The sequence below is a fragment of the Eptatretus burgeri genome, chromosome 3 (assembly GCF_056783735.1).
Source record: "Eptatretus burgeri isolate ZD-2024b chromosome 3, Ebu_testis_v1, whole genome shotgun sequence".
NCBI lineage: Eukaryota > Metazoa > Chordata > Myxini > Myxiniformes > Myxinidae > Eptatretus > Eptatretus burgeri.
The window spans coordinates 33,230,069-33,252,568 of NC_140963.1; the positions used below are offsets into that span (position 1 = coordinate 33,230,069).

General features: G+C 45.2%; 1 protein-coding gene across 3 annotated transcripts in view; it reads left to right on the forward strand.

Moving 5' to 3' along the window:
• The window catches only part of LOC147029651 (zinc finger E-box-binding homeobox 2-like), a 313,528-nt gene that overhangs the window by 2,132 nt on the left and 288,896 nt on the right, over positions 1-22,500 (forward strand). For 2 of the 3 annotated variants that reach the window (XM_085872852.1, XM_085872855.1), the window contains exons 1-2: positions 6,723-6,943; positions 19,036-19,128. The gene's annotated coding sequence lies outside the window, so the exon portion shown is untranslated. Of the gene's footprint in view, positions 1-6,722; positions 6,944-19,035; positions 19,129-22,500 lie in introns of those variants that run through there. The other variant, XM_085872853.1, reaches the window with a different exon arrangement.

Sequence of the window (22,500 nt, forward strand, 5' to 3'; positions counted from 1 at the left end):
TTTCTCACGAACCCCGGACCAATGGGAGGCGAGACGTCTCAGACGGCGATCCTCCCCACGACACCCTAGCCCACAGGAGAAATGCAATATAAGAAATGCCTGGGCCTTGGAAAGACCATCAGGGTTGAGCGATCTGGTTTGAGGTGCCGGAGATCGACTCATCTGGTCTGGTCGGCTTGGCTGCGATCGGGTTCGAGGTGCCGGAGATCGACTCGTTTGGTCTGGTCGGCTTGGCAGTGCTTGGGCCGTCTCTCGTCTCGTCCACCTGGCGTCCGACGCTTTTCCTCCATCCCTGGTGCTTGGAGTAGCATCATGTTGCAGGTTCAAGTCCCGTCGAGCTGGATCGTCGACCGGGTCCAAGCGCAGGCTCTGGTCTCCAGCTCCCTTTCCTCGAGCTGGAAGACTTCAATAAAGACCATTGGGGTCCATTTCTGTCTGTGTGTGGGCCCGTCTATAAGTAGCAACTGTTAAGTGCTTTTTGCTTGAACATGGACTGCATTTATCAATATTCGGATAACTCTGCCCTTACGATCTCCCCTCATTTCCCTCTTGTTAATAAATATTCCCATTTGTGAAATGTATCAGCTCGTTCATGTCATTTCCTTCATTGGCTTAGCATGCTGCGTGTTGGAAAATTAGCAAGGCCGTTGTGCCACTGTAAAGGGGACATTTGGACCGACGGGACTTTGGTGACCGTCCGCTCGGGTCACACGTGATTCGAGTGCGCTAGCGGCTCGTTCCGTACGGGTGCCGTCAAGGGTGTGGTGACTCGGTAAATCGCCACATGGACATCTCGGTATTTTGAAAATTGGCAAATAACCCTGCACCTCATGGTGGAAATATTGACGCTTCACGGTCCGATAAGGGACCTGTACTTTTCGGAGTTTTCCGAAAAAGTACGATCTAAATTCCGGGTGATTGGCGGAGCCGACCCGCCTGCTCCACCTGGCGGTCGTGCTCGTCACCAACGCCCGGCCTGCAACAATATATTATTATTCAATCCAACTCAAAATGCGATGAAAATAAATTCAATTAAAAAATCAAATGGAAGACCAAACAGTACTGCATCAGAGTCTTCAGAAAGAGCCCAAACAAGCAAAAGGCAAAGATGAAGTCATCAGGAGGAACCTGGATAGGATATGGGTTTCAGCTGATACTCCTCTACCCTCAAAGCCATTCAGGTGAGCCAAGTGAGCCACCTTAAAAAAAAAATCAAACAGAACCCAGATTCAAGATATTTATTAATTCTGGCTGCCAGACCATGCTTCCGATCAGGTTGGAATTTAAATCCTATATTCTCCATCACGACTAGATCATGATTGTGAAGTTCAAAGTCAATTGATGCAGCGGTTCAAGAGAAATAATTTTTCAAAGGTTTTTGTTCAATCCAATATGGCTGCCAGTCCATGTGACATATTAATTATTCATGAACACCCTGGTATACCCAATGATTGGGGAACATGGGAGTGAAGTTTCCCCTCCATCTGTCAAGCCTTTCTATAGAAGATGATTCTTAGAGGTTTGAGGGTAAATCCAATATGGTTGCCAAACCATGTGTCCTTGACATCATAGTTTGAGAACTTTTTAGTCCTCATGGAAAGGCGATCATACCTGTAAAGTTTTACCTCGATCTGTTCAGTCGTTTCAGAGAAGAAGATTTTTTTAATGTTTTATGTTAAAAACAATATGGCTGCCAAACTACGTGACCGATGACATCATCAATTTTTTTTACCCTATTACAATTTAGCCCTATATGAACCTCAAAATTTTTCATACTGATCAATTAAAGCTGATGTATGCAATTTTGACGTCATAACGAAGCCACCGATGACATAATCAAAAATATTACCCTTGTTTCCCATGGGGAGTACATCACATCTGCCAAGTTTCTATTTTTTCCATGGAGCGGTTTTAGAGATTGAGGTCCAAAGTTTTTCTTTTTTCCAACATGGCTGCCACACCACGTGACCTCCGACGTCATAATCATCATAAACACATTCTGAATGAGTAGTCGCACCTTTGGTGATAATTTTGTGTCAATCGGATAAGTGGTCACCGAGAAAACAGAAAATTGGCATGGATGGATGTTCAGATGGACAGACAACCTGAAAACATAATGCCAAGGGCGACTTCGTCACGGAAGGCATAAAAATCACAATTATTCCCCATGCGGAGGACTTGCCAAGTGCCAAGCTTCAATTTTTTTCACGATATGGTTTTGAAAATACAGAGGTCCAAAGTTTTTCTTTTTTTCCAACATTTCTGCCATACCACATGACTTATGACGTCATAATTATCATTAAAACATTCTACATGAGTAGTCGTTCATATGGTGAAAATTTTGTGTAAATCCGACAAGCAGTTGCAGAGAAAAACTATGCTCACGTTCTGTGCGGACAAACAAACAAACAAACAAGCAGTCATAGACTGGTACTTACGAAATCGTCAACTTGACCTCTGACCTTGTCTAATAAAAGCTGTCTCTGGAGAAGGTAGCGACGCAAACCAGAAGTTTCGACGATGATTCTGCACCAAACCATCAAAAATCGAATGTTTGACCTCACTGTGACCTTGACCTTTGACTGATTTTGACCAAAATATAATCAGCGCTAGCCATCACCCTCCTGAATCATGGGGGTGTAACTTGACATTGGTAGCTTCTTCCGTTCTCGAGTTTCCGCAGATTAACGTTACATAAAGGTCACACTCGACGGCCCCCCTAACTCGAAAGGACGCCGGGGCGATCACGATGACGTCAGCGCGCACACGGAAAACCTTTATGTGACTCAACGACGCGTCTGCTCGAGCGTGCTGCACCACGTGACGAGCCGTGACGCGGCGGGTGAAATATTTTTATACAATCTTAAAACGTCTCCAAAACATCCGATTTTTACCAGAATTTCGACAACTGAGTGTTAAGCATCCTAAGCGATCGCAAAAACCGAAGACAACATTAAAATCGAAGTTAAAACGAACTTGTAACGTCGACCGAAGCAAAAATACTCCATTTCTCCACATGAATTTATAGAATTATGTTTGACCTCACTGTGACCTTGACCTTTGACCGATTTTGACCAAAATCTAATCAGCGCAAGCCATCACCCTCCTGAATCACGTGGTGTAATTTGACATTGGTAGCTTCTTCCGTTCTCGAGTTATTGTGCCTACAAACAAACACACAGAGGACGGAAGTCATCAATATACTTACGAAATCTTTAGATTTCGTAAGTAACAAACCGACAAACAAAAAACGTACCCAAATGCAAAGCCCTCTCCTCTGGCAAGGGTAACTCGAAGGGCACTCGGGAGAGCACATACATCTATCTGCCTGGCTGAACAGTTTACGTTTTGTATCCCACAAATAGGCCAGATCTGCATCCAGATATATACTAATATCTAATCGGTTTGTTCTTGTCACCCACTCAACTCATCCACCAAGTTTTTATTTCATAACCCATCCACAACGTTTTGAGATATCGTGCTATGTATCGTTTTTGGCCCTATCCTTCAATGTTGAAGAATCACTTAAAAAATTCTCGTTCCACTGCCATCCAGATCTGGATGTTCACCCAAATCGAATCAATTCGCATTTGTCACATACCCAAGTTTCATCCGCATCCACATCTATCCACCAAGTTTCGTCTGAATCCGTCCATAACCTTTTGAGATATCCTACTCAGAAACAGACAGACAAACAGGGGTGAAAAGATAATCTCCTCCACCGAAAAGAAAAATAATCCGTGCAGAAATAATAATTGGGTACCCCTTCAGTACCCTAACTAGAAACACCCGTTATTTACGGGAGCAGTCAAGTGGGGGTCATGTGTATGTGTATGTGCACACCATTCGACATACATGGGTTCCATTTGTACTGAGACTCCTTTTCGCCTTAATTATACATTTTCACACTCGCTCAGCCTATGATGCTTTACACTCAACCAGGATGGGAGGGGTGGTGCTGGGAGAGAGGACATGTTATTAATCTTTATTATTATTATTATTCCTTTTGATATTATTATTTTGTTACAATATCATAATATTATTATTATGCCATTAACATTATTGCCAATGTACGATTTGGAATGGAAAAATATCCTCCGAAGGTGAAATGCTCGATGTCCTGCTTCTTCTTTGTGTGATTGAGGGACGGTGGAATGTTCATAATATTTTTACAAGGCGTGCCTCCCGTTGCTTTGCTGACTGGTTTTATCAAAAGACAGCATGTTGTACTTGACAAACAATTTGCATGTCTATCTGTGAGTGTCAATGAGGAACAAATCCTTTTACAAAGGCTTGTGCTATCACGCCTGCTTCCTGAGAGCGTAATGGGGAATGTCTCAAGCCACCTTAAGTGGTGTATGACTTCAAGGGTGTACGAGTTCCCAGCCTCAGCAGGTGCAAGGTAACAGGCCCAATATGCATACCTGGCAAATTGAAGGTGACAAAAACACGGGTTGGTAGGAATCGAACATGCAAGTTTTTTTTTTTTTAACCCTTTGTGTGCTGTGGTCACAGATTTGTGTTGAGATAAAAATATATGAAACTTTTTGTTTGTTTGCTTTAATTTTGGTTATTCGTCGAACTTGACACCCAATTTGTGTTTTTTTTGGAAATAATACTTGAAATTCACATCCCTCTTAAAAATTTTATTTTAATTAAATTAAACAACAGGGAACCATGCGGCCATAAACAATGCAGCACGCAAAGGGTTAACCGAACGTGTTAAAAATGCTATTTGATATGTTGACTCATCAGTAATGATAAGGAGGTTCCAAGTAAGACAACATCCATAAGTATGTGTGGACTACACTACACAACATACGGAGGACTACACGTCCTTTAGTAAGTTGCTTGTATAATTGTCGCACCCCCCCACACCCCTCACCTCTTTCCCTGCGTTACACACCCAATAAACCTTTGTTGTGCCGCATCTTTTCCTCGCTTGCTGTAAGTAAATAATTGTTGTAGAAATGTTCCCAGCTCGCCTTTGTCTTTTCCCTCATTGGTCCAGCATGGTTCGAATCCAGTTTTAGTCAGGTCTTTATTCCCAACAATCCATTCCTTCTTGCAGATAGATCCTTGGCAGTGCCGCTCGGCTGCATCCGATCCGGAAAGGAGATCCGATCCGATAGAGTGATCCGGTTCGGACAAGGCGTACCGAGGGTGTGGTTCCCCGGTAGTTAAATTGCATGGTTAATTAGGTAACTCGATTCACCCATAGGCGGGAGGTCACGCAGTTGAGTTATTGGTGTCCACGGTCGGTTAAGCGACCCGCCGTGTCACTGAATTATCTGTGAGCGACGACCTACAATTCCGAGGAGTTTGGTGGGAATCGACGTAGCTTCCCCTACCTAGTGGTCTTCTCACCCGACCCCGCCGGCCCGCAACAGTTTGGTTTCAGGAGTGGGATTGACCATAAAAATTTACTGGATTCGTACCCGCAACAATTTGGTATCTGGAACGGGATTCGAGCCAGTGGTGTGCTTAGCAACCCCCCCCCCCCGCCTTTCCCCTGAAATTAAGAGCAGGATTCAAATTTTAGGCAAATATCGGACCTGGTTCAGGTGGGTTCTGAAACAATGATAGAGGAATCCTTGGCTCAGGACGACAGTTTTGAGGGAGATCTTTCCCTGCAGCCATACCCAGAGGTAACATTGGGGGCAACAGCGACAATCCTTGAGGACCCCCTGCATCAAATTTCCCTCACAGAGGACCTCGCGATCCCTATTGAATCCACACCCGATCATAGCAGATCAGCTTCGCCCAAGCCATTTTGACATGAACCAGATGGTGGAGATGATAAAACAAATGATGGAACAGGGGCAAAACCGAATGGATGGGAATATGCAAACAATGAATGGGAATATGCAAAACTTGCAAACACCAATGGCAGAGGTAAATGAGAATATGCAAACACTGACATAACAGGTGATATCAGAAAAATGAATCTGGATTTTACCGAGTCGAGGGGGAGTGTGGAAGCTGTTCAGACCGCGATGACGACGGGCAAGGTCGAGGTGACGAGTGAAACCATGATAGTCAAGAGAGAAACCTGTCAACTCGGACAGGGAGAGACAAAGAGCCAGGAATTGGGCATCATAAATGAGACGCAGGAATTAAGAGAGGTGAAAGAGACACAGAAATCAAAAGAGGTGAATGAATTACATCAAGTAAAAGAGGAGCAGGCACAAATAGAAATGGTAAGGGACATTGAGATCGAGCATGTGGAATGTTTTGAGACCCAGTGCGAGGGTCGGATTAACCTCCCACAGGAACAAGAGGAGACGATATGCTCCCTCAAGGCAGACCGTGACGAGGTGAGTCCGGTAAGGCCGTGCGAGGTCGAGTGGTTGCCTGGTGCGAAAGAGCACGTGCCGAGCCTTGGGGGGATAGAAGCCCCGGGATCTCGTGGGCTAACACAAGCGCCCAGCGTGATTGTGCCGCAGTGTGCGTCAAAACGTGTGAGTAGTGCAAATGGCATGTGTGAGTGCACGTGAGAAAATGGGACACGGACTAACCCAGACGGGAGTTGTGGGTCGTGTAACGGACGGGAATGGCGAGCCTCATGAGACGGTCGGAATTATTTCGGGAACCGCGCCGGCTCCGCGGGCCGCTGCGTGCGAGATCCGTTCCGTGTTTTGCAAACGGCCTAAGCGCGGACGATTGCATGACGGGAAGCCGCGTTGAAACGATCCGTGCCCGGTACCAGAACAGAGCGCGGACGGCTAAAATGGAGGCAAATTGAGGGGTCGAGCGGATTCATAAAACACATATCGCCATGTAAGCAGGTGTACGGGGCCCGACGTGCTGCGCGCCGCGAGAGGTGTTCGCGGGATGCGCGGAGCGAGTCCCAGGGATGACACAGCCAGGCCGGTGTGCATGGCAGGCCTCGTGGAGCGGGCCGTGTGCGAGTGGAGTCAGCGGGGATTTCGCAGCACGAATGGTAGGTGTGTTACGCACGGTGGCTCTAATGGGCGATAGCCCGAAAGTGAGCGTTTAATGCAATTAATGGGGCGACATTACGGCCTCATGTATCGGCCAAACGAAAGGGACGAATGTACTGTAAACCGCGGCCCTGGAGACGCAAGGCTCGTCGAGCCTTGCCACGAGTAGACGATGCCTGGGCAGAATGTAGCGAACATCCTCATCCGGGGGCAAAGGAGCATTAATTAGGGGAAGGGTTTAGCATTAGATAGACCAGCCTCGTGGGGCATGCGCAGTACTCCATGGGGCCCAGTAACACGAGTTAGGGGGAATTTAGGTTAGAATTTAGAAATGGATTGGAGACATGGACAGACATGGAACGTGTAATGGGGACGAAGCTTAGCTACCGGGAGTTAAATGGAACATGAATTAGAATAAGGGATGACGGGGAGCATGAGCTAATTAGGGGAACGCAGCGCGTAGAGTGTCAGTGTTGGCGTGAAAATAACAGAGAAAAATATACATGGAGTGAATGTGGAATGCATGGTGCAAACGAATGATTGGGGGGAGGAGTGAATCCCACCCAAGGGAACCCGGGGTTAGTGTAGTAATAGGTTTGTTCTTCCGGTTCTGGGTTTGGAGCATCGACAGGTCTCCTCCGGGGCTCTCTGCTGATGATCTTAAAGTTAAGTTTCCGGTCGTTATCTGTCCCGCTTTAACTGTTTATTTTCTCACCTACATGTGTATTCCTAGTTCGGTTTTGTTTCAAAAATCGTGCTATTTTGTGATTTTTCGTCGACCTTGTCTTACCGGGTGCTTGAGGCCTACCCTTGAGGCTTGAGGCCTACCAGTTCCCCTCGGTGTACGATCGTGTTTATTTGTTTTTTCTCCCCATCACCTTCAACTTCTATCTTCCCCGCCCACTTTCCTAACGTCCCCCATCCCTCCCAACTAATCACTCTATTTCTTATCAAGAAAAATACAAAATAAAATAAAAAAACGCTACCTTTCTCCTTGCACACTCACGAGTCAAGATTCTTCTTCTTATTATTCTTCATCTCCTCTTCTGCCTCTTCTTCTTCCTCATTTTTTTCCACAACACTTCCACGACCTAATCTGTTGAAAACTCTCTCAAACATTAATAATAACAACAAAAACGATCTCTTATAATGCTTCATCTTCCTCTTTCACACGTGTGTTACTCTTTATTGTATCATAATGCACTACTCTTCTACTATTTAAACAGACAGACTGCTCTTTCACACGTGTGGTACTCTTTATTGTATCATAATGCACGACACTTCTACTATTAAAACGGACTGCTCTCAATTCGACCTCTCCTTCATACCTTGCCTAAAAAATCCAACTGTTACAGCGTTTCTTCTCTCCATTCTCTGAATTCGCCTTTATTGCATCCATCAAGAAACGTGTTTAATCGCATCTCTGACCTAAAACTTTAAAAAAAAAACCAGTTTGCTATGAATGTTTGCGTTCCATCAACCATTCTTTTTTTCCAACTTCAGTGCCAACTCACCCCTCTCACCCTTCACTCTCAAAGCAACCATCCCACTCTTCTCCCTCCAAGCCTCCCTCTCACCTCTCAAAAACTCCCCTCACCTTTCTCCCACCACTCATCCTTCTCAAAGTTGCCCCCCCTTTCATCCACAAAGCTGCCTCCTTCCACTGCCCTCTCACATCCATCTCTTCACTCCACCTCCTCAAATCCTCAACTTCCTTCTTCCTCTCTCTTGCCCCCTCTCCCCCAGCACCACAGAGCCTTTTCTCCTTCTCATCTGGACCCTCCCTGAGCTATTCTGCAATCCCCCACATTCTTTCAACAACCCTCCTTACCTCTCCCCCTCGTCTCTTGTCCTACCCTGCCCTTCCCCCCACCCCCACCCCCTGCACCCAAAGCCTCCTCCCTGACCTCTTCATTAAAAGTGTGGACCTCAAATATCTGGGGCCTTCGCTCAAATCTTTCAGATCTTTCCATACAGGTTGCTACTGAAAAACCAGACATAATCTGCCTAACAGAAACTTTCCTCCCCCAAGACGTGTTTGACTCACAAGTATCTCTGCCTGGTTACTCCCTCCTCCGGTGTGACAGACCTGAGCCTCGTCCTGGTGGAGGAGTTGCTCTCTTCATCAAAGACTCTATTCCTCACTCTCCATGCACTGCCCACACTCCCCCACACCCCCAGGAATACCTCTGGCTACGGCTTCCCCCCCACTCCTACCTCATGTTTATATGTGTACTGTACCGTCCACCTAACAGTGATGACTTCATCTACACCTCACTATCCGAAAACATGGACCAACTTCTATCTTCTCATCCAAACTCTCTCTTCCTCATATGCAGCGACTTCAATTGTCATCATGCCAGTTGGCTAGGTGTGGGTACCTCTCTCACCTGTCATGGCACTTCAGCAAAAGCTTTCTGCAACTCATTGGGACTGACTCAATCGGTTAACTTCCCGACCCGGATCTCAACAAATGGTACTCCATCTCTTCTGGATCTGATTTTGACAAATTTCCCTGACAATATCTGCTGCTCTTCCATCGCTCCAATTGGTTCTTCTGACCACGTCCTTGTCAAAGTGGACATCTCTTTGGCTATTATCAGAACCACCTCGCCGCTGTCGAGTCTGGCATTTCACTCAAGCCGACTGGCAGGGTCTCCAAGCAGCCAACAAACTTGTAGACTGGTCTCCTATCGCTACTTTCTCCAACATCAACTCATCCTGGGAATTCTTTCAAAGAAACTTGCTCTCCCTCATGCACAGATTTATCCCCTCTCGTCTTCAGTTGTCCTACCCATCCTCCCGCCCTTGGTTCACTGAAGTGGCCTGAAATGGAGTTCTTTCATCCCCTCTTCCTGTCCAGGCTGGAATTCCTCAAGGGAGCGTTCTGGGCCCCATTCTTTTTCTGGTTTTCATCATTGATCTCTCTGACTCTGGAAAATCCTCTATATCTCTTTGCTGATGACGCCACCCTCTGCTGTACCATCGGTCATCCCTCAGACCGGCAATCAGCAGCTCCTTCGCTCACTGCAGATCTGGAGAAAATCACAAACTGGTCTAACACGTGGAACATGTCTTTCAATCCGGACAAATCTCACACTCTCACTATGTCTCTTCAAAAGGACCGTTTAGAACCCCCCCCCCCCATCCACTTTCTCAACAATCCTCTGGAAGAAGTCCCTTCTTTCAAGCTTCTGGGTCTCACTATCTGCCATGACCTTTCCTGGGAAAGCCACATTTCAAACCTCGCCTCCAAAGCCAGTCGCCGACTGGGAATCCTCTGTCGTGCAAAGTCCTTCCTCGGCCCACCTGAGCTCCTGACCACATACAAAGCTTTTGTCCACAGCCTGGTGGAGTGCTGCTCTCCTCTCTGGGCTGGTGCTCCTGCCTCCCACCTTTCTCAGCTTCACGCTGTAGAAACCAAGGCATTTCGGATCATTGGCATCTCCCGCAATGAGGCTGAGTCTTTGGGCCTCTCACGTAATCACCGCAGGTTGGTCGGTGGTCTTTCTGTCTTCTACCATCTCCTCTCCAGCCTCACCCCCCCCTGCTCTCTCTGCGATTTGTCCCCACCACATTTCCACAGCGCGCTCACGGTCAGCTAACATCCCCCTTCTAGTAAAACTACCAAAATCACGAATCACTGCTCACCTTCACTCTTTCATTCCTCTTTTTCCCCGCCTTTGGAATAAACTCCCTCACTCTATTCATTCCCATTCTTCCCCCCAGGCCTTCAAAACAGCTGTTCATCACCACCTCTTATCATCCCCCATCCAAATCCTCGATCTTTTCTACCCCGGATAATCCACCTAAGCCCACCTCCTTCAAATTCCCTGCTTTCCTTCTTGAAAGTCCCTGTAATGTCCATCTTCTATTCCCCATGTTCCCCATCCCATCCCTCTCCCTTGCTCAGATCTCCTAATGTCTCTGTTCCCCACTGTTTTGTCCTTCCCACTCCCTCCCCTCTTATCTCATGCCCCACTTGCTGTGCGTTGTGTGTTTGCTCGAGCACGAGCCTCGACAAGGTATTCAAAAAATAAAAAAAGTTCGTGGGTGAGTTAAATTAACCAATTGGATGTCATTTTTTTGTTGGTGTTGAACGAAGGTACGAAATCTTTTGTTGGGTGCAGGAGGCTATTGACCAGCTGGGAGCGTGGCTGGTGAAATATGCTTATTGAGTAGAGGGCACCCCGGGCACTGAAGTCATCGGCCAGAGTAGGCCATGGGTCCAAGCAACCGAGTTAGTTTAATAGGCACGGGTACCCATGGGAAAGGGACCCGGAGCCACCGAAGTAGTCTGCCAGAGTAGGCTATGGGGCCAAGCGACTGAGTTCGTGTAATGGGCACGGGTACACACGGGAAAGGGACCCGGAGCGACAACATGCCACGTGGGCATCGACGGGGAAAATGCTAGGAAGGGCATTCCCCACGTTCATAAGGAGTAGGTAGGCTCGGAGACAGGCTCAGCGACCCGGGGGTGCCGAAGATCAAGTTTGGCAGGTGGGTAGCCCTGCCAGTGGAGCCACGCTGCCCAGCCACGAAATTGTGCAAGAGCACGGGAGAAAATTTGCGGGCAAGGCCCAAATTAATAACGAACACTAACACAGGCGACGGGAATCGTGGTTGCTCAAATTGATAGTTTAAAGAGACAGGCGTGTTAAAAAGCCCCGGGGAGAGATTAATGTTTAATAAATGGTAGGATAGATAGACAACGTGTACCCCTTCGCACCATCCATCCCTTCGCTGTTCGTAGGCCACTGGACTCGCCTTGGAAATTTCTGAAACCTGTGGGAGCTATTCCGCGTTGGGCCTCGGGCTGCATTGGGCCTCGAGACAGATTCACTTGTCTCTTCCTTAATCCTCTCACGAGGGATCTTAGGGATTGGGAATAGACAGTCAGGACAGGTTAGCCAAACAAAAACAATAAGGGGGTTAGAGACACATGTAATTATAACAAAAAAAGAAGTCGAAATTTAGTTTTTTGTTGTTGCAAGCTAATGGGGGTGGGTATGGACAAGGACAGGCATAGGCAATAGGTTGGGGGGAGACCGTAGGGTAGGACCGAGCTCGTCTTCGGACCGGCCAACACAACCACACTCCCTCCACAATCTCACGAGACCTCACCGAGGCCGGACGGCTTCATGTGCCGACCTTGTTTTACTGCACCTTACCTGGTCTGCATTTGCCATCCCTTTTTCTGCCTTTGCCTTGACTCCATTTGCCATACCTGCCCATGCCTTTATTTGCCTTGCCATGTCACTCAACTCTACCATGTGTGCCAGGACCATCTTTGTGAAAGTATTTGCAAGGACTGCCCTGCAGGAAGCCGCGTTACCGTGGATTGCATTTGTGCAGCCCGGACATCTATCTCCTTGTTGTGTATAAAGGCCAGTTCAAATGGACTGTGAGACGGCGTGTGGCCTGCCGTGTTAGGGTGAGTTGCCCCCAGCAGCCAGGAACAAAATAAATAAATAAAACCAACAAACAAAGGACCATTGAGGGCCCTGAAGACACCTGATCATCGATTGCCTGCTGCTGTGCTCATCCCCGAATGTTGCCTTGATTGCTCTCTCTCCTTAAGTCACTGGTCCTGGGCCATGGGTAATGTAAATATTAGAAATGTGTATCGTCCTGACCCACCTGTTTGTTTAGTTCCAGCAATGTAGTTAAGTTGTCCGAATGAGTCTGTTAGTTTAGTTACGCAATGCACTGGGTTATTTATTTTTGGGACATGTATTCAAAATGTCGCACTCAGGGATCCGTAGGTAAAATGTACTAGTGGAACCTACACCTGCATGCCACACGAATGTTAACAACTCGGGTCGAGTCCAGCTTAAGGGAAGGGGGTAGTGTTGCGGTTCTCGGAACCGCATGCATACAACAGATAGTTGTCCCGAGTCAGTTATGCCATTAATGTACGTGCAGATAGACCCCCTTCCTTTTGTGTCGTGGGAGGACAAGGCAGTGCATTGCAATGAGCTATTAGTTAGGATTTTAAAATCATTATTCCCTTTTATTTTATTCCCACCTTTTCTTTTCTGAGGTCAATCTGCCTCTCTTGCCCCTCTTTTCGCTTCCATACCCGGGGCAAGACATGTGTGGCGTGTCATGTGTACACGCTTTTGCACCCAGGTGGTTGGGCTATACCACCGTCTGGCTGAAGCCCGGCTCAGGATGGCGGACCATGTTGGGGGGTCGCGGCCACTCGGAACGCCGACTCGGGCGATGACGTTGGGTTCGGCATGGCCCCTCCCCCGAGCTCCAGGCTCTATAAAACAAGGAGAAGTCCTCCGTGGGGGTTGTAAGTGAGTGTTGTGTGTGTGTTTCACGCTGTGTCTCCTGTCCTTGTTTCCGCCCACACGACCTCGCTTCCTGCTTTTCGACCAAGCCTCCTGCCTGGTCCCGCCTACTGCTCCACCCTCGCCCTCTGGACTCCTCCCTTCTCCACTCAAGCTCCTCCTGTTCGGAACATGATCTCCACATGTGCGGCTGTGGCTGGAACAATGAGGCTATTGTGAGGTGCCGCACCACGGATAATCCCTCCCCCGAAACACCCAGGTACCGAAAACTATAACCTCAACCCCCCTCCCTCCCTGGCTGCAAAAGTCCTCTTTTCATTGGGGTTTCTTTTTCTGTGTGTGTGTCTCAGTGTGCTGGCGCCTGTCTGTTAAGTCAGCCTGTAGAAGATCTTTTATTGTTGCTACTGTGAATAATCTCGCGTCAAGTCTACACTGTGTCTGCTTCAGTAAGTTTCTTGTATAACTGTCACACCCCTCTCCTCTTTCCCTGCATTACATACCCAATAAACCTTTGTTGTGCCACATGCTTTTCCTCGCTTGCTGTAAATAAATAATTGTTGTAGAAATGTTCCCAGCTCGCCTTTGTCTTTTTCCTCATTGGTCCAGCATGGTTCGAATCCAGGTTTAGCTGGGTCTTTATTTCCAACAATCCGTTCCTTCTAGTCGGTACGTTCTTGGCAGTGCTGCTCGGCTGCATCCAATCCGGAAAGGAGATCCGATCCGGTAGAGTGATCCGGTTCGGACAAGGCGTACCGAGGCCTGGTTCCCCGGTGGTTAAACTGCGTGGTTAATTAGGTAACCCGATTCACCCATAGGTGGGAGGACCTTAAGTCACGCGGTTGAGTTATTGGTGTCCACAGTCAGTTAAGCGACCCATCGCGTCACGAAATTATCTGTGAGCGACGGCCTACAATTCAGGGGAGTCTGGTGGGAATCGACGTAGCTTCCCCCACCTAGTGGTCTTCTCACCCGACCCCGCCGGCCCGCAACAGTATGTTTCAATTCATGCTCCCTCCATTTATGATAACTGTAGTTTTCCTTATCCGATAACACGGAGAATTGGTGTTATTGTAGGACGAGCTTGAAGTGTTTCCACAAATGCTTTCCACAATTGAACATCTATGGTCTTGAAAAGCGTTTCCATCAAGCCACAGTAATCAGCACTGCAAATTTTATGGATATTTTTCCATACTTTCATTCCAGTGGAGCACCATAAAATTTGAACAAAATGTTACCCCGAAACATACAGCTGAGAAGTGAGAAGAATTCTGTTGAGATCCACTGCTACCTCCACCTTGCCTTGTGTAAAAAAGAAAAAGGAATGCATTTTATGTATGAATATTCTCACATTTTAGCTTTGCCCTCACCTGCTGGTTTTCGATGAATTGGTCATTGCTACAAAATTGGCACATTTGAGAATTTTCTAATGCAATGGAATTATATTTTCATAGTACCCTTAAAAATTTGAGTTGAGCATATATACAGTAGTTAATTAATCAAAATGTGAACTTTGTGAAGCTTGCCAACCCTAGGTTTTGCTTGTCATGAGAAGGCATCCATGTATTGATTATGCCCAGTGGGGATGGCAAGGAGTGGGGAAGGCGGTGGGGATAAATGGAAAATATAAAAATTGAGAAGAAGGAAAAAGATGAAGAAGGTTGAGTGATGGAAGGAGTAGCAGCTTCTTCATTGCAAATGAATTGAACAAGTCGTTGAATGTTTCAAGTGAACAGCCTTATTTCGATACAAAGGGCAACCAACACGCACGGGAGGAGTGGCTCGGTTGGAGAGAGGTACAGTATGAGTTTCAAGTAGGATCAAGAATGTTGCATATGAGGAAGAAAGGCAGAACTCAAGCGTTGTTGTTGTCACCCTCGCCGGAGAAGAGGGTATTGCATTTGGGTCAGTTTGTTTGTATGTCTGCACAGAACTTTTGCGTTTTTCGCCTCAACCGCTTATCAGATTGAGACGAAATTTTCACCAGAGGAGTGACTACTCATGTAGAATGTTTTACTGATAATTATGACGTCATAGGTCATGTGGTGTGGCAGCCATGTTGGAAAAACAAAACCTTTGGACCTCTGTATCTCGGAAATCGCACCAAGAAAAAAAATTGAAACTAGGTATACTGCAAGTACTCATGGGGAATAAGTGCGATTTGTTTGTGACATCATAGGTGCCTTCGTTATGTCGTCATAATTCCATATGTAGAACGCTGTATCTGATAAGTGTGATAATTTTTGAGGGTCATCTCGGGATAACGTGATTCGGCAACCATATTGTTAAAAAAACAAGAAACCTTCAAACATCCTCTTCTCTGAAGTGGCTCAACAGATTGAGGAAAAACTTTGCACGTATGACCGCCTATCCATGAGGAACAAAAGGTTCACAAATATGACATCAGAGGTGACATGGTTTGGAAGCCATATTGGATTCACCCAAAAACCCATGAAAAAATCTTCTTCTCCAGAATGGCTGGAAAGATTGATGGGAAACTTCACACACATGTTCCCCATGACATGGGTGTCTAAGTTTATTCAGGAATAATTGATAGGTCACATGGTTTGGCAGCCATATTGTACTGAAGAAAAATATTTATCTGGAATCACTTAATCAGTCGACATGGACCTTCATAATTATGATCAGGTAGTGATGGGAAATATGTTTTTAATGTCAACTTGATTGGATGTATGGTTTGGCAGCCAGAGTTATTTATTTTTTTTGATCTGTGTTCTTTTTGATTTTTTATCTTGCCAAAACGAAGTTTTGCAAGATATGTTGGTCAGCTTGTATGTTTTTTGTTTTTTGTTTGTCTGTAATCACGTATAAAAAATTCTGCAGAGCACAGTTATCATTGGAAATTTTTGTAACTTCGCATATCAGAGGCCTATAGAGGTCCCTTTCAGTGCACAACATTTTGAAGGTCAAAGGTCAAGGTCACTTTGTCGCAAATCAGGGGAGTCGACGAAACCCTTATTTTTTGAGTAATTTTGATCGGATCGTCGTCAAACTTCATGGGAATATAGTTCATGGTCTGGCGCTCAGCTGATTAATTTTTGGTGGCGATTGGCCTTGACCTTCATGGTTAGCGCCTGAGGTCAAACATATTTGACCCCAAGGTCAAATTTTCCAAGTTTTAGGAACCATATTGTGTAGTATCTCAAATTGAACACCTCGATGAGTGCTTTCTAGATATGTCAAGCTTGAGACATTATGACGTCATTTGGTGACGTTATGAGGCAAACGCATATTTTTCATGGTTACTCTGTAGAACGATTCTCATCGGAATCTCTCGTAGGCAGATATTCCTCAAGGAGTCGCTCCTGGTGGATAGCAGCTCTGTTCACCTCAGTGTGACCTTAAAGAAGTCACACGTGGTCACCTTTTGGCAAGATACAGGTCACCCTGCGGGTGACATTGTTTTAATTTGATTTTTTGGGGTTGTTGTTTAATAAGACTCACTTGCGTCTGCCTGGATGGGTTTGATGATAGAGGAGCAGCAGCTGAAATGTGAATCCTGTCCAGGTTCTTCCTGATGACTTCATCTTTGGTTTTTGCTTATTTTGGTTCCTTCTGATGACTACAATGTAGGACTGTACCTATTTAGTCTTCCATTTGATCTGAATTGAATTTATTTTAATTCCATTCTAAATTCAATTGAATAATAATAATAATAATAAAAAAGTTATGGGTCAGGGTCAGGTGTCCAATCAAAGCAGGGTTGTATCAAAGCGGGACGTCTAGGTAGCCGGTAATCATTGCCAGCAGTTATAAAGTGGCACTTCTAATTATGTCTTTCATTAATTACGTAACACACCAGTACACAAACACCACACAAGATACACCACACAAAACTACACAAACACCACACAAAATAAGTGCTGGCGAGGGTCTGCAATCTCTGATTGCTCTTTTTCCTGTTATTTTTGTAATAAATGGACTGCCCCTTTTATTTTGAAAGCCTGGTAATTAGCTTAGCGGTTAAGGTGGCTGGTTTGGGATCTCAGGGTCTTGATTTCGAGTCCCTGTTGGCTGTGGAATTAACACCAGGTGGGGTTGACTCAGCTTATCATCCTTCACAGGTCAGTGAAATGAGTTCCAGTGTACTGGAGTAATAACCATTTGGGGTAACCTGCATCGGAGTGGTGACCTGTCCAGGACTGACTGTACTCCTTGCCAATGAAACTGACTCAGCAGCCCTATGTTCCGTACAGTGTGAAAGGAATGGTATTATTATTTTATTTTGTGGTGTTTTACTGACATTTGTTTGATTGACCATGAAATATGTAAACCATGTATTTAACCTCAATGTAGCAGTTGCTGTATACTACATTTTGCCATTAACTTTCAGATTACATTTGCTCCAAGGGTTTCATCTTTGCAAATATACAGCAGAATCTTAAAATATTCACAAAGAAAATCCAGGCATGACAGTCGATTGCCTCCCATAATAAAAAAAAATTCCTCCGGATTATTTATTCGGATATATCAATTTTTAATCAATTACAAATGATTGTCTGGTAAAGAAAAGACTTCTCTTTGACATGGAGTACCATTCCAAGTTTTGTTCATAGAATGTGTACATGCATACATTTACATCATTTTATTGCAAGTTTCAACTAATATGAGAACTGGATGGCATTGGGCAAAAAGTTAAAAGAGGGATAAGGGGGAACAATTGGACAAGCATGAGCAGATGCACCACAGTATGTTCGTGGCAGGCATAAATTGGGGTATGTGATCAGTAAAGATATGGAAAAGTTAATGGATAGGTATAGAAGAGACTATTTGGTAGAGATATGTTTGCAATCTTTGAGTATTGGAGAAAAGAGCAAGAGGTAACTTATTCAGTGATTTGGTTCTACAAATGAGAGAATTGGGGGACAATGGAGGTGAGACTTTTGGAGGACCAAAAAGGTATTAGTTTCTTGAATAACTAAGTGTGACTTGGAGGGGCTGGGGTAGCCATAATAAAGAAGCGGGAGGTAGAGCAAAGACTTTAAGAGAGGCAACAAAGGACAACAAGACTACTGAACCTGCCTGCTGTGAGTGAGAAACAGACCCAAAGACCCTCTTGCAGAGAGATGCCAACAACTTGGAGGGCATTCTATTCCATTGCCTTTTGAGGGGCAAGATGGGGAAGTAACCAGCCTTGCAAGATCAAAGTAACGAGGACCATATTCCGTGGAACTTTGGATGAAGTCCTTGTCTGTAATTATGATCTTGGAACACCGAAGAAAGGACTTTTCTCTGCAGGCAATACACCTCGGTATAAAGTCAATAATCTCCAGAAACTGTACCTAGTCTCCCAGAGTGACCAGAGATGTAAATTGGAGACTTTTCTGGTTGATCCTTGCATGGGAATAAAATAGCTGATGCTGAAGTAGTTTATTGACAAAGTTTGTACTGTGTGGTTTGCCATTGCCTTGCCAGCAGTAGTTAGGGCAGGAATTTGAAATTTGGCCATGGTGCCAGTGTTAGCTCACCTTCTCTTTATGAAGGCTACCGTGGCATCTTTAACATCGACCTACAAATGCAGGCAGACAGGACATCCAGTTTGAGATCCATCCGAGGGATGGCACACACATTAATGAATCACCCAGCCTGTGAAACACAGGGATGACAGCTTATAGCTTGGTCAGGATTCAAACCCAGGCTAGACAGCTTAGAGACGAGTGTGCATACCTCTAGGCCATCCTCCCAGTCCATACAAATAGTACATGGGTATAATATTATGATATTTGGGTAAGGTCTGGCTGGATAAATCAGAAGTACGATACTCACTCTTGCAGAATGAAGAACTCGGCTTGCCCATGAAGGCTGGTGTTGATCTGTGTCAATTGATTGGAAGAATACATGGATGGAATCAACAGAACACCACCATTGTAAGTAAAGAGTGTTGAGGTCATATATATGTTAACTGTCATGGGGAGTAAAGAAAAGCTGGCATTTCTGACGTTAACACTTCATCAGAACAAGTTTCCTCTTTTTTTTTTTCTCTTTTCACCCTGTCATTTATCACAGGCCATCTTCCATCTGCTTGGAAATCAGCCAACATCACAGCATTGCATAAAAAAGGTGCAAAAATGGATCCCCTTAACTACACACCAATTAGCGAACTGTACTTCCAATTAATTATCAGCAAGGTCATGCAATCCATCATTGCAGTTGACATAAAATCATTCCTTTTCTCCAACAGCCTCATCTCAGATAATTAATATGGATTCAGACCTGGTCACTCTACCTTGGATATGCTGCTTCTGCTCTCCAAACAATGTATGGAGGCCTCAATATCAGACATGAGATCAGGGCCATCTCTCTGGACATATTTCGAGCTTTTGATACAGTCTAACATCCTGCCTTGCTCTCCAAACTGTCTGCCTATGGAATCCACGGCCAAATCCACTCTTGGATATCTAACCTACTCCACTCTCGTATCCAATGTGTGGCTCTCAATGGAACCCTTTCTTCTCCTCTCCCTGTCAAGACTGGAGTACACCAAGGCAGTGTTCTCGGTCCCATCTTATTCCTAATCTTCATCAATGATCTCTCTGACTGTCTGGAAAATCCTTGTTATTTCTTTGCTGATGACTTCACTCTCTGTTGTGACATCTCCCATCCTTCTGGCAGTCAGGCAGCAGCCTCTTCCCTCTGTCAGACCTTGAGAAAATCACAAAACTGGTCAAACACTTCGAATATGTTTCTCAACCCCCAAAAATCTCTCTCTCTCTCTCTCTCTCTCTCTCTCTCTCTCTCTCTCTCTCTCTCTCTCTCTCTCTCTCTCTCTCTCTCTTCCTCTTCCTCTTCCTCTTCCTCTTCCTCTTCCTCTTCCTCTTCCTCTTCCTCTTCCTCTTCCTCTTCCTCTTCCTCTTCCTCTTCCTCTTCCTCTTCCTCTTCCTCTTCCTCTTCCTCTTCCTCTTCCTCTTCCTCTCTCTCTCTCTTCCTCTCTCTCTCTCTATCTCTCTCTCTCTCTATCTCTCTCTCTCTCTCTCTCCTCTCTCCTCTCTCCTCTCTCCCTCTCTCCTCTCTCCTCTCTCCTCTCTCTCTCCCCTCTCTCTCTCTCTCCTCTCTCTCTCTCCTCTCTCTCTCTCCTCTCTCTCTCTCCTCTCTCTCTCCTCTCTCTCTCCTCTCTCTCTCCTCTCTCTCTCCTCTCTCTCTCCTCTCTCTCTCCTCTCTCTCTCCTCTCTCTCTCCTCTCTCTCTCCTCTCTCTCTCCTCTCTCTCTCCTCTCTCTCTCCTCTCTCTCTCCTCTCTCTCTCTCTCTCTCTCTCCTCTCTCTCTCCTCTCTCTCTCTCTCTCTCTCTCTCTCTCTCTCTCTCTCTCTCTCTCTCTCGCGCTCTCTCTCTCCTCTCTCTCTCCTCTCTCTCTCCTCTCTCTCTCCTCTCTCTCTCCTCTCTCTCTCCTCTCTCTCTCCTCTCTCTCTCTCTCTCTCTCTCTCTCTCTCTCTCTCTCATGACCACACCGCACAAACCTTCCCATCTACTTTCTCAACAACCCTCTTGAAGAAGTTCTGTCACTCAAACTCTTGGGTCTCCCTCTCAGCCATGATCTTTCTTGGGCAAAACACAGTTCAAAGTTGTCCTCCAAAGCCAGATGCCGACTCGGCATCCTCCGTCATGCAAAGTCCGCCCTTGGCACATCTGAGCTCCTATTCACCTACAAGGCTTTCATCCACAGCTTGATGGAGTGCTGTTCTCCTCTCTGAGCTGACACCCCTTCCTCACACCTTGCTCAGCTTGATGCCATGAACAAATCTTTCAGGTCCAGATTCATAGTTTTTTGGGTTCAGGTTTTGTTTTGGTTTTTTAAAAAAAAAAGGACGATTCGTTCAATTTCGTTCGTTCAAAAGGACGATTTTGGTTCAGGACCGGATTCAGATCCGACCCATCAGTGGGATACAAAATGGAAACTGTTCAGCTTGGCGAAGGTATGTGCTCTACCGAATACCATTCCATTTCCCCAAGTGTCACTCAGTGTTTTTTCATTTGTGTTACTTGGCGACAAATTTTTTTTTTGATAAGTATGTTGATCAGTCCAGTTTGTTACTTGCAAAATCGAAGATTTTTCAAGTGTATTGGTCAGTCGATTTTGTTATTCTGTCTGTTTGTTAATTGCCTACAGGTCACAATTCTAACCTGATCATCATGAAACTTTACCAAGTTGTAGAGGCAGTCCCAACTGAAAAGCCGATTGGTTTTGATGTCAAAGGTCATCTTCAGTCGAATTTCTAAAATCGTCATTTTTCACTCTATTGACCTGAAAGTTGAACAGGATTTGCATATTGCGTCACTGAATTGGGAAACCAAGTATTTGAGGTCAAAAGGTGAATTCAAGATCAGACTTCGAAAATCATAAATTTTCAACTGAAAAATCGTCAATTTACATCCTATTAACTTGGAAGTAAAACAGCAATTGCATAGCCCATCACTGAATTGGGAAACCAACTATGTTTGAGATCAAATGGTCAAAGGTCAACTCATGGTCAAACTTCTAAAACCATCAAATTTCATCTGAAAAATCGTCAATTCTCATCTGATTAACCTGGGTATTAAAGAGCAATTGCGTAGTGCATCACGGAATTGGGAAACCAACTATTTTTGAGGTCAAACCGTCAAAGGCAAACTCGAGGTGAAATGTCCAAAATCAATTTCAATCTGAAAAATAATCAATTTTCATCCCATTAACCTGAGCTTTGATTAAGATTGTCAATTTTAATTTTAATGAAATGGAAAATTTGATATATCCATGGCAACCTCTGGATAGACGGGTGGATTTTGGAAGTTCCGTGCTCTGCACGATGTCTTTTTACTTGGCAATTTTGTTATGGAATCATTGATGGGTCACATGGTTTGGCAGCCATCTTGGATTGAAGAAAAATATTATATAATGTTTTCTCTGGAACCGCTTCATCAGTCGACATGAAACTTCATAATTATGATCTAGTAGTGATGGAGAATACATGTTTTAAATTTCAACTTGATCAGACACATGGTCTGGCAGCCAGAAAAAAAAAATTTTTGATCTGGGTTCTTTACAAAAAACAATGTTTATGTTTTTTTTTACTTTAAAAAGTTTCACTTGGCTGTGCTTGGATGGGTTTGAGGGTAGAGGAGTAGCAGCTAAAATGCGAATCCTATGCAGGTTCCTCCTGATGACTTCATCTTTGCTTTTTTCTTGATCGGGTTCCTTCTGATTACTCTAAAGCAGGACTCGACCCATTTGGTTTTCCATTTGATTGGAATTTAATTTATTTGAATC